The 23,168-nt window shown below is 50.0% G+C and overlaps 1 protein-coding gene across 5 annotated transcripts in view; it reads right to left on the bottom strand.

Annotated features, from left to right (window-relative positions):
- Nucleotides 1–23,168, bottom strand: part of ABCG1 (ATP binding cassette subfamily G member 1) — a 79,757-nt gene that overhangs the window by 41,819 nt on the left and 14,770 nt on the right. Inside the window, exon 2 of one of the 5 annotated variants that reach the window (XM_017956426.3) lies at nucleotides 19,110–19,203. The exons of the other annotated variants lie outside the window; for them this stretch is intronic. The gene's annotated coding sequence lies outside the window, so the exon portion shown is untranslated. The remainder of the gene's footprint in view (nucleotides 1–19,109; nucleotides 19,204–23,168) is intronic. 5 annotated transcript variants of the gene reach the window in all.

Genomic DNA, 23,168 nt, shown 5'->3' with positions numbered 1-23,168 from the left:
GATGGAGTAAGTGGAGGGATGAGTGGAGGGATGGATGGAGAGGCTGATGGAGTGGATGGGGAAATAGGTGGAAGGATGGAGGGAGTGGATGAAGGGGTGAGTGGAGGGATGAGTGGAGGGGAGGATTAATGGAGGGATGGATGGAGGGAAGGATCTTCACGAAGCCTCGCTCTGCTCCTGAAGAACACCTTTTCTAGCACAGGCCTTACGGTGCAGGGAGATCTCTTGGGACTGTGCATGCAGTTCAGTGTCCAGTGTAAGCACATCTTCAAGTATGACATTCTTCTTTGCCACACATTTCAATACATTCTGATTTCTGGAATATTTCATCCACTGTGGAAAGCGGTAAGCATCATGCAAATGTGTCCAAAGTAAGGAGGCTGGCTGGAGTCTGGAGCTCTCAGCATGGTCCTTCCACAGGGTCACCGCCGTGCCCTACACAGCTGTCTCAGCAATATGCTTTAGGACAAGAACGCTTCAGGTGGAGGGGTGATGGCCCCCAGCATGTCCACTCCCACTGCCAAATGAGCTCCAAGTACATCCTGCTAACGCTGTTTGTATTCACCAGTCCTGTATCTTTATTATAGGACCAGGCAATGGGAAGAAAAACTCAGGCCAGATGATGAGAGGCTGCGGGTGCCATGGATATTCCACATAGACTCCAGCCCAGCTGGGTTCCCAAAAAGTTGTCTGCACATTGATTGACTGGTATCTCCTGGGGAGCTCTGAGAAACACTTCTGAAGGAACGAGCCTGGGGCATGACCCAGGTGATTCCAATGGGCCCTGAAGTTTCCAAATGGGCTCTAGAGTTCTGCCTCTAATTAGCTGTGTGACCTTGGGCAAGTTCCTTGAGTTTTTAAAATGTGTTTTCTTCATCTGGTAATGGGCACGAATGAGTACTTAACCTTAAGGGCGTCTGTGAAGACCAAACAAGAGAATGTGTGTGAAATGTCTCATATTGAGCTCGGCCTATAGCAAGTGTTTAATAAACACTGGCTGCTGGAGTTGCAATTAGAGACAAAACATCACAACAAAAGGCATGCTGGAAAACGCAAGCAATGTGAGAATGATGGCAAGAGAGGTCTCTCTTCATTTCAAGGAGTGACAGCTGCGCGGACACAGCCACGTGAATTAAGAATCCTGACTGGGTCCTGGAGCCTGGGGAGGGCACGCGCTCCCACCAAGGAGAGTGGACCTAAGGCTTAACATTGCAGACCCGGATCCTTAAGCTCGTGATCATTTCTGAAGAGCCAGAGCCTGTTCCTGCAATGCTCCCAGATCCCTCTGAATGCAAAGAAGCCGTCAGTCTCTGGGAGGAGCAGAAAGGGCTGCCTGGTGGGAACCCTGTCCCCAGCACGCTGAGAGCTGACCTGTGCCTGTAAAAACTGTGAAAACTGCTTTCTCTTCATGGGTCGGTGTCCCAGAGAATGCAGATGGGATATTTGTTGTGACATTATTTCTCATCACCCAGGCACGCAGGTGACCTGGAGCCACAGCCATCTGTAGCCAGTACACCCAGCCAGGGTGTGGATACTCCGGGCACTCTGGACACTCTGGCAGGAAGGTGTGAGTAGGGACCAGGTGCAGACACCACAGTCTGGCCAAGAGAATGGTGGTACAGACCAGCCTCTCCTGACCATGCCGCGGAGCCCCATCAGAGAGGGCCCACCCTCTGTAGACTCGGCAGCCGCTGGAAGACCACTTCCCGGCGGGAGGGCAGGCAGGTAAGTGTTCTGCCTGTTACGCTGCTAGCATCTTTCTTGTATGGGAAACCACTTTATGGGGCCTTTCAGGGTTAAGCCCTGTGCCTGTGTAATTAATCTGCCTAAATGATCACAGCAGCCCTAAGAGGGAGGTATATCACACGCAGGTTTCACAAGACAGGGGGAGGCTTGGGAAGGCTACAGGGCTCACCCAGAGACCCCTCGAAAGAAAGTGTGCACACCTGGATCCAAGTCAAGGCACCTGACTCCCAGTGGCTCCCCCCAATGGCTGCTACTGCTCTAGGGGCCCCCTGGCTCCAGCTGGATCACCTTGGGGACACAGAGATGGGCTAGAAAACAAAGTGGACATTTGTCTAATAACAAAAGTTCCCAAAGACTACACTATCAACCATAGCCCCATTCTCTGCAGAACTCACCAGTTAAGAAGGAGAAGGGCTCGGGGCGCTGTTCCCCGGGAGCCCGAGAGGCTGCAGCAGGAGAACTGGAGAGATTTTTGTTGAAAGTAGGGCCACGTCCCCTCTAAACAGGTGGGGCGCTTGAGCATGGATTAAAGGGAAAGTCAACACACATAAAACCAGAAGAAACAATGAGTGTGGTCTCTGAGAGCTGCTCTGTGATTTCTGTAAAAGCATCCCAGCCCCAAGTGGGGAAGAGAAGAGCTCACAGCTGAAATTCTCACTGGCATTTCCTCCTGCCTATTACAACTGAAGGGGCTCTCAGACAGTGCATCTGCCCTGTACACACAGTGTGCGCACACACACCATGATACACACCCACGCCATGCACACACCATGTGCACATAGGCACATGTGCATGCACACACACCCACACATGGACACGTGTGCACTCACACTATGCGCTCACACATACACATCCACCCATACACACACATGCACATCACATGCACACACACCATGCATGCACAATCATATGCTGACACGGACACACCATGTACACACATCCTGTGTGCACGCACACACCCCCTGCACACCACGCCCCACAGGCTGACTAGTTCATCAGATCACTAGCAACAGGGCCCTGCCCCTGCGCAGGTACTGAAATATAACTGGAAATCATTTACATCTGCCTGTCAGGCATGAAGCATTTTCCATCCCTGCGGTATTTTTATACTTCTAAAAGCAGAATTGGTCTTTTTCCAGGCTTCTAAACCTGGCTGGAACTATTAAGAATAAAATTCTTCCCATTATTTAAATTATGTCAATAGCATCAATAAGGTTGCCAAATGATCTCCAAGTCTCACATTAACCTCAATCTGAAAACTACAAAGGAGGACCCAGCTTCCCCAACCAAAGCCGTGATTTTTCTCTGGATGCCAACATTGATGGGATGAGCCCAGCTGCGCTGCACTCCCTCCCCTCCCCCTCACTCCCCATTCATCTCAGCCCTGAGCTGAAAGGGGCTACTTCTCAAACGGACTGTCTTGTTCTCCCAGACCCCTCTTCCTCCCTCCCCAAGAGCAAGCCAAAGGCAGAAAGGACAGAAATCCACATTCTATGACATCCAGTGACATCTTTTTATCCTACTTGTTTCTTCCCCCTAACGCCCAAGCGCCTTCTCATCAACTGCCTCCATTTTCGTGATCATGTGGCAAAGCCATGCACTGATCAATCCTCTTCTTGCTTTTTGCACCTTCTGAAACAGCAAGGGGGCTTTTGTGCCAACCACAAGAACAGGAAGAAGGTCTGGGAAGTTGGGCTTAATAACATCAAAATGGATCTGAAAACACACATGAGGGATTCTAAGTCACAGGGAGCAAGAACTGCTCATAAAATGAAGACAGTATGATTTGCCCACCAGTGTGCAAAGAACAGGCCACCCCTCCCTACCACCCCTCAGTGAGTGTGGGGCAGGAAGCCCACTCTGGCGCCAGGAGAACAGCTGATTTAATTTGTCAGACTATGAAAATCTGCCGCTGGATTTCGAACAGATGCTGTGCTCTGAAGTCGACTGGATGACAGGCAAAGCTGCAAGCATCTATGTGGTTTCTCCAAGCATGACTTTAATGGCCTTAACATGGTCACCTGACCACAGCCAAGGATTGTTTTCTTGTGTCATCCTGGTTCTGGGGTCTCCCTCACATTCAGCATTCCCCATCCATCCTTCTGTCCATTTCTCCATCCCTCCACTGCCCCCAGTCCCTTTCCTTCACCAGCCTCCTCATCTCATGGGTTTCATCCCTGCCCCTAATTCTAAGCCACAGCAGCTGTCTCCTTCCTGTCTGCTCGGATCAGGTATTTTGAACCGTGCTATGCACAGGTCAGCATCCCACAAGTGATGGGAGTAATCACATCAATAAATATCATGCAAAGGGAGTAGTGACATCAATAAATATCACCAAAATGATGTTCAGTCTCCCTTAGGCACCCCAAGGAGGCACTCAGACCCCAAGGAGGCACACACGACCTCCTCACTTCCCTATAATCCCAACAGTAACAGTTGGCAGGTCCATTGATCTCATCCCCAATCCTACAGAGGGTCCCCTGACGCTCCTTCAAAGCCAAGTTACCCTGCAGACAAGGGGCGCAGTGGCACGGTGACGTCAGGGGTCCCTCAGGAACCTGGCAGGCAGAAAGGACAGAAATCCATATTCACCTGCCGTTTCCCTTTAGGGTTCCCTAGGAACCAGAGTGTCACGGGGGTCACAACAGGCCTTCCAAGACCCTCTCTCTCTAGGAGGGGCTACTTGCCTGGGGGTCCAATGGCATCGTGACTGCCTCTGCCAGATGGATCTGGCCAATAAAGTCGTTTCTCCATACCAAGATCCAAAGCAGCTCTTGACAGAGGCTTCAGGAGAGAAGCAGAACCCACACGATGGAATGCACATTCTTCTGTACCTTGCTGAATTGTACCAAGCAGGGTCCTAGCTTCCCCTCAAACCACATGATGGCTGGGATGATCCCCCCACCGACACCGGTGCTGGCTCATCTCTGGTCTTGTTCTCTGAGCTGCTCTGGGCATCCGCCTTAGCTGCAGCTGTTACTGACCAGGTCTTTATGTTTCTGCCCTTTACCCCAGCTCTGCCAACTTCCTGCATCTCCGGCTGAAAGGATCCTCTCTAGATGCAGGCCCAGGCAGGTGCCATCCCTGGGAACAGCCTTTGTCCCACCAGCTGCTCCAAGGCTGGCAATCTGGATCTTAGACACCTCGCCCACTGCATCCCGAAGCTCCGACCACGTCCGTCCCTGCGCGCTAACGTGGCATCCGGGCGTGCCGGGGCTGGGAAGGTGAGTCTCCTGCCAGGTGCTCTGCGGAACACACAGGCGGCAGCTGCTGTCACGAAACTTCTTTCCACTGCTATCCTCAAGCAGCAGCTTCCCCAGGCACCAGAACCTCACTCACCCCAACAGCACCTGGACTGATGACGTCAGGGAGGAGGGCTTCCCTCTGCTGGCTTTCCTAAACCTGCTGTCAACAGGGGTTAAAATCCAAGTGGGGAACCCTCAAAACGCCAAACCCCAGAGGTGGTTGCTCGGGAAGTAGGAGGGAAGGCCAGGCAACGGGAGGGTGACCCCTGACCTGCAGTCACCGGGCCAGGAAGGTGCCGCTTGTCCTTCCAAACACCTTTTCTGTGATTGAAGGTTTATTTGGGACACATCTCCAAACTGAATGACATCAGAGTTACCCCCACTAAAGAAAAATCATAGTCCAAAGCCAACCAGAAGCCAGAGACCCTCCAAAGCTGCCACGGCTGAGTCTCCAACAGGACAACGAAAGAAGAGTCCCTGACCAGCCCCAGCTGCCCAGCGGCCCTGGCTTTGTGTTTCTCAGTGCTCTCAGGCATCCCAGCCCCACACACTGGCTCACACTTGGCCCAGCCATACACAGACAGGAAGGAGCTGGGTTCTGCTTAACGACAGCCATTACTGCTGCTCTAATATATCAAATTACTCTCCTCCCAAACCCAAATTCAAACTCTGAAAAAAAAAGGAAAAACAAGCAGAAATCCAGCACAGGCACAATGGTAGGTGCAGGGAGATCTGGAAAGCTTCCAGAAGCAGGAGTTAGCTGACAACCGCGAGGTCTTATCGCTATCCCTGAACATTTACATTACTGAGATTTCTGGAGAGAATGGCGGCCAACAGCGCCTTCTCGTCCAGGCGATGGCACAGAGCTGGAGATGCTCTCATCAAACACTTGACCCCGTGCAACGCCACATCCAAGAAGCACTGTGGGGAGGACTTCAGAGGCAGCGGTTCCATTTCCACTACTGGGGTTTCCAGCAACCCAGTGGCCTGGCCAGGGTGGCCACCAAGCAGAAGGATGACTCTGAACCCAGCTTCCTGAGCTTCACAGGTCCTTTCCGATTCAACGGACACTGAGAGAATGCCACATGCAAGCCTTGGGTCTCGGCTCTGCACTTGTCTTGTAAAGCAAAGCAAGGACTCTGCGCCCACGCATGACTTGGGAGGCCCTCCCATGCCCAAGGCCAGTGCTGGCGTGGCCTGCTTGGGAACAGTAGGGGCTTCAGTGGATTGTGACAGTCTGCCAGCTCTCTCTAGGTGGGCCCCCACTGTCTCCCTCCAGGACTGACTGCCTAGGCCTGGGCTTCAAGGCCGTCTTTCCACAACTGGGCCCTTCCAGACCCGTCTCCCATTCCCCCCGCCTCGCCTCCACTTCCCCACACCAGGCTGGTCTGGTCAGGGTCTCCCAAACATGCACTGGCCGCTGCCATTCGTCCCATTGAGAAGGACTACCCTATTCTCATCCCAACCTTGTCCTGCCCGCTCATCAAGCCAGTTTTGTGGCCCCAAGAAGCAAGTAAACTTCACAGGGTGGCTGGCCACAGCTCAAATCCTACCTCGAGTCCTTAGTCATCTTTGGACTTAAGGCAACTTAGCGTATCTCGCTGAGCCTCTGTTATCTCATTTGTAAACTGCGGTAACAATACATACCTCCTTCCACCCGGCATTGCTGGGGAGACAAAATGAGATTAGGACTGTGAAGCATTTGCCACCTGGTTGGGCCTCCATGAACACAGGCCCTCCCTTTCCTGTCCAAACCTAAAGCAAACCTCCTTCCTCCAAGCACCAGGGCCACTCACATCTATTTGTTCAATTTGCAGACTCATCATTTTACCATCAGGAGAGTCAAAGCAGTAGGGCCTGGAGGCAAACTAGTCAGGTCCGAATCCTGCTTCCCTCTGGGTAGGTCACCGACGTGGGCCTCTGTTACCCAGAGGAGACAGTGACAGCGACAGCCCGAGCTCCTCACAGGGCTACGGTCAGGCAAGTTCATGTCTGCTGGGCGCTGAGCTGCCCCTGTGTTCGTTTCTGTCGTTGCCCTTGTGTTGTGATCCCTGTCGTTCCTGCCAGCAATGCCACTTAGTGCTGCTGTTGCTTCCCTTCATGTGTCCGGTGCGTCTCTCCCAAGCTGATCCCTCCGGGGTCTGGGGACCACCTTACTATACCCTGCACACACCCCTTGTTAGGCTCCTGACCCAGCCTCCATCCCAGCAGCACAGCATGCCAGGGAGGAAAGGGGTAAGTGCAAGAGAGACAAAGCACGTTTGTGTTACGTTCCGATCAGTGAAAATGAGACTCAGGAATAGCCCACATGGAGGGTACCGCCTCCCAGGTTCATGCCATTCTCCTGCCTCAGCCTCCCGAGTAGCTGGGAATACAGGTGCCCGCCACCATGCCCGGCTAATTTTTTTTTTGTATTTTTAGTAGAGACAGGGTTTCACCCTGTTAGCCAGGATGGTCTCGATCTCCTGACCTCGTGATCTGCTTGCTTCGGCCTCCCAAAGTGCTGGGATTACAGGCGTGAGCCACCGCGCCTGACCTTTTTTTTTTTTTTTTTGAGATGGAGTCTCGCTCTGTCGCCCAGGCTGGAGTGCAGTGGCACCATCTCGGCTCACTGCAACCTCCACCTCCCAGGTTCAAGTGATTCTCCTGCCTCAGCCTCCCAAGTAGCTGGAACTACAGGTGTGCACCACCATGCCTGGCTAATTTTTGTATTTTCAGTAGAGATGGGGTTTCATCATGCTGGCCAGGCTGGTCTCAAACTCCTGACCTGGTGATCTGCCTGCCTCAGCCTCCCAAAGTGCCAGGATTACAGGCGTGAGCCACCGTGCCTGGCCCTCCCTCTCACTTCTTTACAGTTCCATACCGTCTTTTTACTTTTTTGATTTCAAACTGCCTTACATTTACAAAATGATGATGCTGATGATGACAATAGCTGATGCTTATATTGATCCACTATGCCTCAGGCACGATTCTAAGCTTTCGCATACATTAACTCACTTAATTCTCAATACATAACTCAGTTAATTCTCACCAGAACCCTGCAAGGTCCATATTTCAATACACCCAGATGAGAAAATTGAGGCACCAGAAACCTAAAATAACCTTCCCCAAGAACCATAGCTAGTAAGCAGAATTGAAACTGACCAGAAACAACCTAAACTGAGTGGTCTGGCTCCAGAGTCCACACACAACATGACACTTACTCTCTGTGCAGATCACTTGCTTGTGAGATGCGAGGAAGAAAAACAAATGAATAAATCAATGAAAAATAAATGTGCCCACAAGCCAGCCAAGTGGTAATCTCAGCAAATCTCAGCAACGCTCCCCAGGCCCGGTGCCCCTCCCTCATCCCAGTCCCCGGCCTTCACCAGATGTCCCCACTCTCTTGAATGGTATTATATCCTTGTTTTTCTCTATCTTGCACCACATTCATATTTATCCTTTAACAATTTTGGTGACTTCTGAATGCTTTGAAGTTTTTAGAAATGGCATCACATGGCATGTGTTCTAGGAATTGCTTTTTCTCCCTCCACATTATCTTGTCCATTAGATCTGTTCTTGTTGGTGCCTGTAATTGTGCTTCATTCATTTTCTGGGCTCTGTAATATTCCACTGTGGGACCCATCACAGTTTGTTTCTTCACTTTTCTTTTTTCCATTTTTTTATTTTTGAGACGGGCCTCGCTCTGTCACCCAGGCCAGAGTGCAGTGGTATAATCATGGCTCACTGCAACCTCAATCTCCCTGGCTCAAAAAATCCTCCCTCAGCCTCCCAAGTAGCTGGGACTACAGGTTGCACCACCACGCCCAGGTGGTTCTTAAAAAATTTTTTAATGTTTTTTATTTTGTAGAGGCAGAGGGTTTCGCCATGTTGCCCAGGCTGCTCTCGAACTCCTAGGGCTCAAACAATTCACCTGCTTCAGCCTCCTAAAGTTCTGGGATTACAGGCGTGAGCCACCGCACCTGCCTGGCTTATTCACTCTTCTTTCAATGAACATTTGGGTCGTATCCAGTCTTGTTATAAACAGTGCTGCTGAGAGTGCTGTATTCAGGTCGAAGTGAAAGTGCTGGGCCACGGAGGGTGCCCATCTTCAACTCAGCTTCATGAAGCCAAACGACATCTGTGGCAGCTGCCCCTGCACCCCCACAGGTGGTGTCTCACAGTCTTCCTTGCTCCAGGGTTATCTAGGTTAGATAGAACTGCACTTCTCTTCGCTTCTCTCCACCACCGCTGTCTGGACAGGGCCCCAGGAATCCTGCAACAGACACCTCTCCACTCTCACGCCCATCCTCTATTGCAGCCCCTCAGCAACTACTGTCTTTCCAGATTTTACAGAGGAACTGGCTGGGGGATAAATCAGATGATGACGGAGATCATGACAATCTTACTGCAGCTTAAACAGGTTTTACAAATAAGCAGAAAGAAACCTAATCTTCTTTATCCTCCTCTCTATGCTTCCTACCACTTTTCTTTTTCAAAATGTTGCTCTCTCATGCCCATCTTTGCTTCCTTTTCTTTTGTATAATATTAGTGGCCTCAGGTTGCCACAAGAAAATACCACAAAATGTGCTGTCTCACCATTCTGGGGGGCAGAAGTTCGAAATCAAGGTGTCTGCAGGGCCACACGCCCTCTGGAGGCTCCAGGGGAGGGTCCTTCCTTGCGTCTCCCAGCTCTTGCTGGCCCCAGGCGTCCATGGACTGTGGCTGTGTCACTCCAACAGCTGCCTCCATCTTCATGGGGCTGTCTCCTCTACATGTCTCTGTCTCCTCTCTCCTGCATCCCTGTGACTTTTTCTCCTCTTCTTCTCTTGTAAGAACATGTCCTTGGATTTTGAATCCATCCTAATCCAGGGTGGCCCCATCTGGAGAGCCTTAACTTGATCACCTCTATCTGAAAAGACCCTTTTCCTGAATAAGGTCACACTTACAGGTTCTGAGAGTTGGGACATGTACGTACCATTTTGGAGGGTCACCATCAACCCACTACATCGTAGTCACCATTCTAGTCCAAGATCTGCACCCAAATGCTTCCCAGAAAGTCTATTTCCAACACTGCCCCTCACCATACTCTCCCGTTACCTAAATTCTAAACACCACACCCACTCAGTTCTCCACCAACTGCATTTGTGCTCCCGGGTTCTGCCCCTCCTTGTGGCCTTTCCCAAAGCTGGTGATTTCTCCAGAGATTCTCAACTCTCCTCCAATTCCTACAACCCTTCTCTGGGCATTATTCACTGTCTTAGAGAACCCCTGCCTGATAGTGAGGGCTCCTTGTGTCCCTGTCAATTATAAACTCATTGAGGGACATGTTCTCTTTACCTTTTCCTCCCGAAGATGGAGCAAAAATACTTTGCTTATAACAGATAATAAAAGTTTGCTGAATGAAGAAAAGATGCTTTTTCCCCAGAATGAAAATAGAAAAAAGAATTGCAAATATCTTTATCCTGAAAATTCCTCAGAGAAAGACACAAACTCACCGAGAAACAGAGGATCAGCTACAAATTGTTTCTCGGAAGTCTATAATAGTTCATATATCTTACCTTACACAGTCACGTCTAACTTGAAGTAAAACAAAGTTTCTTTAGAAGAGTTTTAAAATCGCGGTCAAATTCTAGTCTTGTGGCTTCATTTTAATTGTGGGATTTTTTTTTCCTTTTAAAAACTTATCCCAGTCTGGTTACCTGAGACTTTTTAATTGATGATGGAATCAAACCTTCTTGCTCAGAACAAAATAAAAACAGGCATAGAAGATTCCAATTTAGATGTGGCAGTACCAGAATTTAATCTCAAAAACTGGTTTATTTTAAACTAAAAAATCTCAGCCTGGGCCTTGGGTTTCTAATCTATAAAATGTGGAACATGGACTATATGAATCTTTAAGGTCTTTTCCTGACTTAAAAAGTGGTCTTATTAAAATATAATCACACATGTATGCCTTTATGTATAGAAGCATAAATACATACATATTCATATATATACACATATGCCATTCTATCTTGAAATTACATTTGTTACTTCCTGAAAGGTAAAATGATGAAGAAACTTAAAAGCTCATGGAATGATATTCCATCCCTTTACGTCAGTGAGGAAAAACTGGAACTGAGAATCTCTTTCTCTTAGCCATCAGAGCAAAGCAGCATTATTTATTATTTTTGCACATGGACTGAGATTATTTTATGAAAATATTTATTAACAGGTAAATTATTAGAACAGCATTATTGTTTTGCCAGTATCTTAAAGAGTGACAAATATCTCCATCATCTCTCCTTTTCAAAGCTATCCTATATCCAATAACAACTATCATTCCTCTTGAGAAATGGCTTTATGTCTACAGCCTCTGTAAAAACTGGTGCATTTATTCTTCTAAATGTTTTGATGGCAAATTCAGGCACTGCCCCGTTCTGCAAATCCAAAAGCTGGCATCTGTAGCTTAAATGAGTTCCCCAGATGTCAGTGTGGATGGGTGGAGAAGAGACCTCCCTCCCCGTACTCATCAGCTGGCTCTTGCCACCTGCCCGGAGTCACCACTCCCTCCCTCTCCGTGTCCCCTGCCTGCCCCCACCTCTCTAGGATGCTCCCGGGGCTGCTGTTCTTGATCGAATTCCAGGCCATTCCGAGGGAGAAAGGAAGCCGGCCATGTGGTCTTGTGCTGCTGAGTCAGCACTTTCTGCTGCCTGGTGCCCCACCCCTCCTCGTCGGAGTTGCACCAAGATGCTTAGCTGTGCAGATGATTTTCAGAAAGGGTGGCTCTCAGGAATAGATAAGGAAATACTGCCCCAATTCTCCTGGTCTCATCTCGGCTGTGAGCTGGGCTCTCTTCTCTGTTTCTGATGCCACTAATGTTTGCAGAGCCAGCCTTCTGGGCCATCCCCTGCCTCCCTCACACCACATGGGAACCCAGCTCAGTCCTGTCTCTCCTGTGCCCTCTGTCCTTCTTCTTCCTGTCCCCGTGATTGGCCAGAGAGGCCATCACGTCTATGCTGGATTGCAGGATGTGTGGCCGCACCCATCTTCCAAGAACAACGACAGCACCCACCCTCCAAGAACGCTTCACTGGGGTTAAGATGTTGTTTGGGGTTAAGCTGGGCTTTAGATGCTGCTTTTTTAAATTTCATAATCCTTGTATCTGGACTGAACGCCTAAACCAGTTGGAGAAGAACGTAATTCTCTGGTTCCCGAATAATTTTTGTAACTACAAAACCCACATCCCAACAGGTTCCTTATAGATTAGACCTATATGCGAGCCAGTGGAGAGGCTCGTCCTTCCAAGTAAATCCTGTTTTCTTTGGTTCTTCCCTCTGTGGCTTTTCAGAAGTCCTCGGATTCAGAAGTTCACGTCACCCTATTCACTCCCTGGTACAAAGCGTGGGGTGTCTAGAGTCACTGGAGAAGCCCCCTGAGGCAGGGAACACAAGGTCTGGCAAACACCACTCTTCACTCCAGACACTCAGCTCCCACTGCAGGCCCGAGCCCTTGGAACGTGTAGGGGCAGAGCTGGGACATGACTAGGGAAGGAGGTCCTCTTCCTGGGGGTCACTCTCAGCAGGTGGTGGATTCCCACATCGAGTTCTCACTTGTGGTTTCAACTCACCCCCTCCAGGGATGGCTCCAGCCACATCAACAGCCCTCTCTGAAGCTCAGGTTCCATCAGCAAGCTGGGGATTTCATCTGCCTACGGTCGTTCCCTTTGTGGGTATGCCTCTCCCACAGGGAAGGTCACTGTCAGCTCTAAGTGTTTCCCAAGCTTTTTGTGGCTAGGAAATGGATGTCATGAAACAGTCCTGTCCTTGAGTGTCAGTGACAAGGTTTCGCACCTCCCAGCTCATTCTCAGACCACCACCGCCATGTCCCTGTTCCAGGTGTAATTTTTAAAATTCACAAATTGTGATCCTTGCAACTAAAATCTGCCATCATTTTAGATGAGGAAAAGCTCAATTTCTTCACCAAAAAAAAGAGTGGGGATTGCAAAGTAAGACAAAACTCTAAATTAGACTGTAGGAAATGCAGTGCAGAAGAGAAGCAGCTTTTGAGGTCTTATAGCTTTATCAATTTATATTGGCAAGGCAATGGCTGTGTTAACTGCGTTTCTAATCTGGTCCTGAGAGCTGGCACAGAGGACGGTGGAAATGGACGACCTTCTTCTGTTAGGATCGAGTGTTACTAAATACTGAGAGACGGGCTCAGGCAGGCTCTTGTCAGAACCTTGCACTGGGAGTGGACAAGAGAAGTTTGGGGTCTGGATGCCCCTTCTGAATCCCTGTGAGCCCCCATGTCCACTCCTAGGATGCCCTCTCCACCCGCAACTAACCTCACTTTCCAGTCTCTGCAAATAATTTTGTCACTTACAGTGATGTTTTACCAAGAGGGAAGCAATTTAAAAGAATTTTTTTTTGTAAGCCAAAGATAAAGAGGGTTTACAGAAGAGGAAAGAAAATTGCTAGGTTAGATAGAACTGCACTTCTCTTTGCTTCTCTCCATCACCGCTGTCTGGACAGGGCCCCAGGAATCCTGCAACAGACACCTCTCCGCTCTCACGCCCATCCTCTATTGCGGCCCCTCAGCAACTACTGTCTTTGCAGAATTTACAGAGGAACTGGCTGGGGGATAAATCACATGATGATGGAGATCATGACAATCGTACTGCAGCTTAAACAGGTTTTACAAATAAGCAGAAAGAAACCTAATCTTCTTTATCCCACCCAGGTGATATTGCAAACCAACACACACACACACACACACACACACACGCGCGCGCGGTATTAAAATTCGGTTCTGTGAAACAGATTAAGATAAAAATAAAATCTGCACCTCTTAAATAATAATATAAATTGCTGAATCCAGGCACTTCTGCCCTGTTCCCTGGTGTGCAACAGTCCACCGTCCCCGAGGAGGTACCCTGGAGGACATGAGCTTTTACTCCCATCCCTGCAGAGGAAAGGGGCCGACGGGCTCCCCAAATTCATAGTGCGACTCGTGAGACTCCACCTGGCCCTGCTGTCTGCATCTCTGTCTGACCACCCAGGTTCACAGGGAAAGCTGACTTTGAAGGCCTGGGAGTGGTGAGATGCTGAGGCCGCCTGACTGTGGGAGAGCAGACCCCTCACTCCTGCCTGCAGTGCAAATGTGGATGATGCCACCTCTTGCTCCAGCTTTCCCAGGGCTCAGGGTGGCTGCCACGTGGCCATCAACTCCTCTTTACTCTAATTCAGCAGTTCTCAAAGTGGGATCCCTGGACCAGCAACAGCAGCATCACCCCGTACTTATTAGACACGGAACCCTGCCTGCCCCAAACCTGCTCACTCAGACCCCCGGGGGTGTGGCCCAGCCACTGGCATTTTCACAAGCCCTCAGGGCCACGGTGGAGCTCGCTTGATTGCCTCATTGCACTTCAGCCTCTGAAGGCACAAAAACTAAAAATCACAACAAAGAACTCTGGGTCACTGCGCCGGTTCATGGTCTGCTCTAAAGGCCTGGGATGTGGAAAGCGTGAAATAACACAAGAGCCAGAGCAGAATGAATGTCCCCTAACAGCCAGTGTTCTCCAGCAGCCAAGTCACCCGGCCACCTCTCATCATGCTCCTTCCGCCCTCCTCAGCGTCACCACTTGGTTCCAGATACCACACACCTATAATACAGCTCCCTCCTCCTCTCTCATTGTACAGTTTGAATTTTTGTTTTGTTTTGTTTTTAGGGACAGGGTCTCTGCTGTCACCCAGACTGGAGTATGCAGCAGTGCTATCATAGATCACTGTAGCCTTGAACTCCTAGGCTCAAGCAATCCTCCCTGCTCAGCCTCCTCAGTGCCTGGAACTACAGGTGCACACTGCTATGCTCTGCTAATCTTATTTTCTGTAGAGACAGCATCTCGCTATGTTGCTGAGGCTGGTCTTGGACTCCTGGGCTCAAGCAGTCCTCCTGCCTTGGCCTCCCAAAGCACTAGGATTATAGGCCCGAGCCACTGTGCCAGGCCCATTGTATAGTCTTTTTAAAAAGCCAATATTTCCTAAAGGAAACTCAGAAAATCAAAATACAGTAGTAAGAACTGCACGTGCTTTGTAACTTTGCTTAAAATAAAATGCACTGGAGTCTACTTTGTGGCTGGCCCCATGTGCTTTAGAAAGGGATTTCATTATTTTGTGCTTTCAGTGGCAAGCATGTTTGTAAAACAAGTAACCAAAAACACCACGGGGAGTTGTTTTTTTTTTTTTTTTTTTGAGACAGGGTCTTGCCCTGTTGTCCAGGCTGGAGTGCAGTCACGTGATAATGACTCACTGCAGCCTCAACCTCCTGGCCTCAAGTGATCCTCCCACGTCAGCCTCTCAAGTAACTGGGGCCACAGGCATGCACCATGCCTGGCTATTTTTTTTTTTTAAATAGAGATAGGGTCACTGATGCCCAGGCTGGTCTCAACCTCCTGCCCTCAAGAAATCCTCCTGCCTCAGCCCCACAAAGTGCTGGGATTACAGGTGTGAGCTACTGCACCCAGCAAGGCATTTTTAATACAAGAGAATCTCTTAGGAAACAGTATGAAATTATAAACACCCTATGGATTGGTTTTTTTTTTTTTTTTTTTTTTGAGACAGGGTCTCGCTCTGTTGCCCAGGCTGTGAGTGCAGGGGTGCGATCTCAGCTCACTGCAACCTCTGCCTCTCGGGTTCAAGTGATTCTCGTGCCTCGGCCTCCTGAGTAGCTGGAATTACAGGCATGCACCATCACGCCCAGCTAATTTTTGTATTTTTAGTAGAGATGGGGTTTCACCATGTTGGCCAGGCTAGTCTCGAACTCCCAACCTCAAGTAATTCACCCGCTTCAGCCTCCCAAACTGCTGGGATGACTGCCCTGTGGATTTTTAAACTCCCCACAGAAATACACTCTGATGCATTTCCCCCTTTCCGTTTACGGTGAGCTCACAGATGTCACCAGGAAAAAAGCATCTCCGCTGTGCCCTTGGTTTTTATGATAAATGGACGCTGAAAGCTGGCGGCCCAGCCAGGGTCATCTCCATCAGAATCCCAAGAGGCAGTCACATCTGGACGTGGCCAGTGCTCTCACTACGTGTCTGTGACAGTCAGAAGGATAAGACTCCCGGAGACCGACATGCTGTTCACCAGGACTGCGGACCGTCAGGCTAGAGTGTCCATTCCAGATCCCAAGCCTCCTGAAGTCCTTCAGAGGGTCTGCCCACACCCTGAATTCCCTCCTAAGTCCCCACCTGAGTGCCCTCGGTCCCCTGGGTGGTGCAGGAATGCACATCTGGTGGGTGTGACCAAGCGTGGCCTGTGCTGGTCATGCCGTTTACTCTCCCAGAAGACAGACAATAGGGCTTAATCTGGTCCAGGCCATGAGAACTGGCTGGTAGTCTCCACCGTTAGACAACCTCTAAAGCTCATCAGACTTTTCAACAGCGCGGCTTCATTCTCACTAAAATTAATTTTTTGGCTGGGTGCGGTGGCTCACGCCTGTAATCCCAGCTTTTGGGGAGGCCAAGGTGGGTGGATAACCTGAGGTCAGGAATTTGAGACCAGCCTGGCCAACATGGCAAAACCCCGTCTCTATTAAAAACACAAAAATTAGCTGGGTGTGGTGGGTGCCTGTAATCCCAGCTACGTGGGAAGCTGAGGCAGGAGAACCACTTGAATCCATGAGGCGGAGGTTGCAGTGAGCTGAGATCGCGCCACTGCACTCCAGACTGGGTGACAAAGCAAGACTCTGTCTCGAAGAAAACACAAATGACTTTAAGCCATAAGTGTGAAGACAGTAAACATTTTAATGTTTCAAGTTCACGGAAAAGGACTATGGCCCTAGGCAGTCACTGGCTGTTTCATATGATCTCGAAGAGCAAACAGGAGGAGCCAGGAGTCAGTTGGGTTAGGCTTGGTCCTAGGGTCCACCTGTTGGCAGCAGGAACTTGAACTCATCGTCCACCTGTCTCCAGGCCACGGTTTCCTCGCTGATAACACAGAAGCAACACCTCGTGTGGCTATTGAAGACCCAGCATGGCAGGCACCATGGCCTGGCATAACACTGTGTGACCTGGAGGCCGCAGGCGCCCTCATCCTGCCACCTGCCCTCCTCTCCTGCCTGTCCCAAGATGAGCACACACAGTGTTCTCCAGGGCCCTGCAGAAGGCACCATGGGCTCCCACAACCACGGCCCAGGGGATGAAATGACATCATGATCCTTTTCTGGGGCTCCAATTTGAGTGGTGAGATACTGGAAGCCTGGCAATCACCAGACACCCAAAAATGACCAAAGGGGAACCTTCTGGATCTTCGGCCCCTTGCCCAGCTCGCTGATTCTGAAGAGGCCACATGACAAAGGCTCATCACCCAAGTGGTGTGAGCTTCTGTGACACAGAGCAGATGAGCAGTAGCCATCGTATTAGTCAGAGGCCAGGCCCCGGAAGGTCTTCGGCCCCAACCGGAAGCTGGCTCTAGGAGCATGGGTCACCCAAAGACACACAAAGGCAAGATGTAGCCCAGCCAGAGAACCAGTGTGGGGCTCTAGAAGCAGCTACCTGGGTCACCTCTTAGCTCTGCTACTTATAGCCCTGTGACCCCGGACAAGGCTCCTCCACCTCCCCTCGCCCCTCCCCTCTCAAAGGGCAGCAGTGAGGCTCATGGGAGCATGGAGGTGTGAGGCTCTGAGCACACTGCCCGGCGTCTAGGAAACGCTAAGTCAACAGTGGCCACCAACTAAATCCTTGCTCTTTCCCTTTCATTTCTAAAGCCTAAGGTATCAAGCCACACTTAACATTTAGAATGAGAACTAAAAGGCTTTGATCCATCTTAGTGATTCTAAGATATTATGATTTTATTACATCACATATAAGAAGGGTAGCCATGGTTTATTAAGTGCCACATGCTGGTCACAGTGCTTCACAGGTATCAAGCTATTTGATCTAATAAGGTGGATATTTTTATTATTAATATTTCCTTTTTACAGGAGGCATAAGTCACCAGTTGCCCTGCTAGTGGGTGGTGGAGCCAGTTCTGAACCCAGACTCTCTTACCATGGAGCCCACATTCCCAAGCTCTGTCCTATACTGCCTCCTCCTTTACTGAGGGCATTTTGCTAAAAAGTGCTACACCTGGAATCATTTTATTGAAATAAATAGGGGGAGAAAGAAAATTTTAACTAAGCTTCACATATAGTTCAATTCATCTTAACCTCCTTGTTACATATTAATTTAGTATTACCGCAAAGGAGAGTAAGTGCATTTTCTATAAAGCTACAACATTAATGGATTTACAGTAAATATTTGCAAATCCAAGAACAACGTTCACACCCTGCCAATGGGTGTGAGACAGTGGCTCCCACCAACCCCAGCGCTGCTGCCACCTCTCCCTGCCACGAGCTGAAAACCAGAGCATCCTCAATTTTCAGTCATGACCATCTAGCCACAAGACTAAAACACACAGGAGCTGATAACATCTCACATCCTCCTAAGATAACCTGCATCAACCTTGCCAATGAGCCAAATTCTGAAGTGTAACGTTGCTTGCCAAGCTTTGTTTCAATGGTGGAAATTTCCATCCAGTAACTCACAAATGTAGAAACTGAAATATAAATAGTTCAAAGATGCAAAGCTTGTCATCCAGCGATCTGAAAGTACTTGAGAGAGCTCTCAGAAATAATAAGACTGTTACCTGTCTTGTACACGCAAGTACACAAGTCTCAAGATAGAGGGATTTAACATGTCTGAACTTAGTCATAATATGAGCCATGAGTAAGAAACCAGGAGAAGTCTCAGAAAAGGAACCATACAAAAATTCCCTATGAGGACAACTCCAGGGAGCATGTAGCCCATCTTGGGAAAAAGCAGAAAGCTCAGGGTGTTGAGACTTGAAATCCCCATTTTGTGTAAGAGACGGCACTTTCCGTGCTGCCCGGGCAAAGGCCCTCACTGCTCCTGGCCACAGCATCTTCCTCCCTCAAAGGGAATGGGGAGAAAACCTGACTGCAGGGTTGCTGCAAAGACAGAGTAAGTTACTGCTCACAGACTAATAAATACCAAGCTAATACTATTATTATTAGAAGGAGAAGTATTTGGCTTCATGAAACCAAGAACACAAAAAAACAATTTTTAGCAAAATTTGACCTGTAACATTAAAATACCTTGAGCACTATTGTGTGCCAGCCCTGGCTGTAGTGATGACCTCTGCTATTCCTCACTCCAATCCTCTGAGTTTGGTACTCGGAACAGCCCTTTCTGTAGATGAAAAAACGGAGGCCCAGGGTCACATGGTTAAGAAGAGGCGGACCTGGTATTCAAGAGCAGGCTGCTTGACCCAGAATCCAGGCTCTTACCATTCCCCAACCGCCCCTCCACCCATCCACGGTGCTGTAAGTGAGGCCAAAGAAACAGCCCTCAGAAACCAACTGCATGAAGCTTAGTCAGAGGTGGCTCATGGGTTTGACATAGTAAGGGAAGATCAAAACAGCCCAGCATCTCAAGGCTCTTGTTTTTCCTCTCTACTTCTCTCTACCAAGCTGTCTTTAAGGGTAAAAGTATATGCTCTTCTACTGTGATTTAGCTTTTTGTGATTCCATTCATTCATTTGCACGCCAGCTCTCAGCCAGGTGCTGGCTGGGCAGCTGAGATGCAGGGGTAACTTTGGAAGCTCAGAAGAGAAGCACAAAATCCCACAGTGAGCGCCATAAAGCCATGATCATAGGGGCAGAGGAGCACGATCATAACCAGGAAAGACTCTCCTGGCCACGGGGGGAAGGGTGAATGAAGGAAGGCTTCCCCTAGCCTGGGGAGATGAGGTGGGTTCTTGGTAGAGGGTGTGTCCCAAAGAAAGCACAAATGCTAGAATGACAGGCAGTTCAGCCTGGCTAGCCCATGGGGAGTGGCTGCAGAGACGCGAAACTGGGAGAGAAAAAGGGCTCCCAGGGAGCCCTGCTGGCCAGGCTGTTCTTTGAAATTCATATTCTAGAGACTTAGCCAACTCAGAGATTGAGGGATAGTTCTCAAGAAGCAGAGAACGCCCCTGGGAAGAGAGAAGGTGACAAATTGGCGCTGCCCATTTTCCTCTCTAAACCAGATGAAATTCAGAGAAAGGCTGCTGGGTTTGGGCCAGGGCACGTAGCACATTTATGACAACTGAAGGGGAGGAGGCCTAGAGGCACAAGGCTGGATGGCCTCCTGCTCACACCATTCAGGACACAGCCATTTTCTGGACAAACTCATTTGCAGATCTTCAGAAACAGGAAACCTGCAGCTTCTGCTGTAACTCCTAACGTGAGTGCTGATAAATATGAAACTTAGTGAAAGGGCTCTTCCCTTTTTCAACAGACTTTTGTGTAGAGTCCATTCTCATGTTAGTGACACACATCCTTACTGTAACACCATAGTTATCGTAGATGTACCTTCCTTCTTGTTGCAAAGATTTTCATCCACTACCATCTCTGGTTTCCTGTGTCCACCCATTGGCTTAGTGGGTTTTGGCTTGGAAACTGTAATTTCTATATGGGCTTACAGAAATGCGAGCTCCACAGCCACAAAATCCAATAAGCAAGCAGGCAACGAAAACCCAAGACTGCAAGGAAAAGCAAGCCCTTGGGTCTCTTTGCATTTGGTCAGGAGCCCAAAAGGTTGAGCAAAGCATCTGAAAGACGATGTTTAACATTTCACAAAACACCTAAATTATGCCCGAGGGAACTAGTCCCGCTGGGTGTCTAGAGAACGCCCTGGTCTCCAGAGACAGCAAAGCGTGGCACCTCCGAATCCACCCAGGTGACCCCAGGCCTTCCAGTTAAACAGAGTACAGCTGGTGGAAATGATGTCTGTTATCACACTTACGGGTTCACACACAAAAAACTGTAATAGATGCCCTGGAAAACACGCCGTAAAGTTCAGCTGTGATCTGTCCTTGCCTCTAACCTGCCCAGGGTGGAAGTGACTCGTCAGGCAGCCGGGAAGCGTGACCTTGCAGCATGATCTCCGGATTCCAGCCGGCTTAGCGGAGCCAACGCTGCAGATTCCCAAGGGCAATTCCAAGGTTCCAAACCCCATCCTGGCCATTTTTCAGTGCTGACCCCAGAGAAGCCTCAGACATGCTTGGAGCCCACCCCACCCCAGGAGGCCCTGGCTCCCTTACAGCTCCACCCTACACTGTCAGCTGAAACCAAAACCAGCACGTTTTATAAGGAATCAAAAATCACCTGTCTCCTAGGAAAATTGTGCCACCTGAAGACCTGTAAATCAAAAATAAAATTCAAAGGCAACCATCCCCTGCAACCACGGGGATAGACTCCCTCCTTGGCCATGGCACTCTAAAATTTCACCTGAAAGACTGCTTCAGGACATGACAGGAAGTGGGGGTCCGTCCGACATGCCTTATCATACCCTATAACATTAACATCAACACACACCTTAAGTCTGATATGAAGTATTTACGGTCTGTTCTCTCTCAAGCCTGCTGCCTGAAGGCCTCATCCGCATGATACAACCTAGGTCCCCACAGCCCCGTATGGTAATCCAGACATCCCTTTCTATCGATAATAACCAATTAGAAAAAATTTTAAATTTACCTATAACCTGGAAGGCCCCCTTTGGGCTGTCCCACCTTTCTGGAAGGAACCAATGTACATCTTAAAGTACTGATCACTGCCTCACCTCTCCCTAAAAGCATGAAACCAAGCTGTTTCCAACCCTTTTGGGCACGTGTTCTCAGGATCTCCTGAGGCTGTGTCACGGGTCATGATCACTCAGGATAAATCTCTTTAAATGTTTTAGTTTGACTCTTTTCGTGGACAGACCTCTCTGATTTAAACAAGAGTCTGGAAGATTCCCGCAGTTCCCCGACGCTGCTGAAGCCACAGAGGCGCAGACCCCACACACCGGCGGGCCGTTCCCCTGCGGACGCCACACCAGCATTTGCGCGTCATTTCCATTCCCGGGGTCTCCCAGTCACTGCTCAAGCCTGAAGGGACCGCAGGCCGCCCCGGGTGGCAACACCTCACCCTCAGGTCCACACTGGCGACTCTTCGTACTACCAGGGCTCTCGGGCTTCCTGGCCCGGTGTTCCTGAACCCAGGGAGGGGAACACGAGGACGTGCGGGGCGCTGGGATTTGCACTGCCCGGGTGATTCCCTAGGCATGGGGCCGCCCCTGTCCCAGGGAGGCTGCGACCCCTGCTCAGGGCTGCAGCTGCCTCCTCCTGCTTGGCAACAGCGCCCGGCGCCGGCAGCCAATCGCGCGGAGCGCCGGCGCTCAGCCGCAGAGGTTACTAGCGAGCGTTGACCGGGAGTAACCCCGGCGCGGGCGGCGGCGGCGGCGGCGGACGGGCGGACACTGCGCACGCGCGGCGGCGCGCACCCTCCCCGCCCGCACCTGCGCGAACGAGGGGGCTCCGGCAGCGCTGTTTCCTCCCGGGCGTTGAGCTCCGGCAAGGGCGCGAACGTCGCCCTGCGTCCACAGGCCTGCAGAGTCAGCATCTGCACCAGCCAGAGAAAGGACGGGCTTTTACTCAGTATGGAGAGCCTGCGTTAGAGCTGCCACTCGGTGGGCAGAACATCACCACGGACCAGGATGAATCCCGCCCTGGGAGGGAACGTCTGGGTGGAGGCCAGGTGGCCTGATAACCCCAGGGCCAGGGTGGGCAGAGGTGTCCAGTGCAGCCCCCAGCCAGGTGCGGGGAGCTCGGGACAAAGGACAGAGGCCAAAGATGCCCCCATACCTGCATCTATGAAAGAATTCCCGAAACACGTCCCCCAGGAGGCCTTTTGTAGCCCCTCATTGTCAGCAGGCTTTGGGGTTTATGTCCTGGGTAAGGAAAACTCAACACAGCTCATTTTATTACCTGGGTCTGAGCGATTGCGAGAGATGAGTTCTCAGTGGCGCTTATAGCGGCAGGGAGTTGGGACCCCAGGTGTTAAGTCCAGTGCTGGACCTGCCGCCTACCTGCCAGCGGTCCTGGGCAGGCCCTTGTCCCCGTACCACCCTCCTTCCCTTCTGGAGAAGATGCCCATACTGATGTGTGTCCCATGCTGCTCCCCTAAGGCTTAATGAGGCAAATCGCCAAATAAAGCAAACACGATTTGCTCAGTAAACACCAGTTATCTAAAAATAAATAAATAAAAATAAAAACAAACAAACACCTTCTCCCAAAACTGTGGGAGAAGAGAAATAACAACTGAGAAATCCCATAAAACTCCTGCCAAAAGGTT

The sequence above is a fragment of the Papio anubis genome, chromosome 4, assembly GCF_008728515.1.
Source record: "Papio anubis isolate 15944 chromosome 4, Panubis1.0, whole genome shotgun sequence".
Classification (NCBI taxonomy): domain Eukaryota; kingdom Metazoa; phylum Chordata; class Mammalia; order Primates; family Cercopithecidae; genus Papio; species Papio anubis.
Note: the sequence above shows the minus strand (reverse complement) of the source record. Positions and strands in the feature narration are given on the sequence as shown.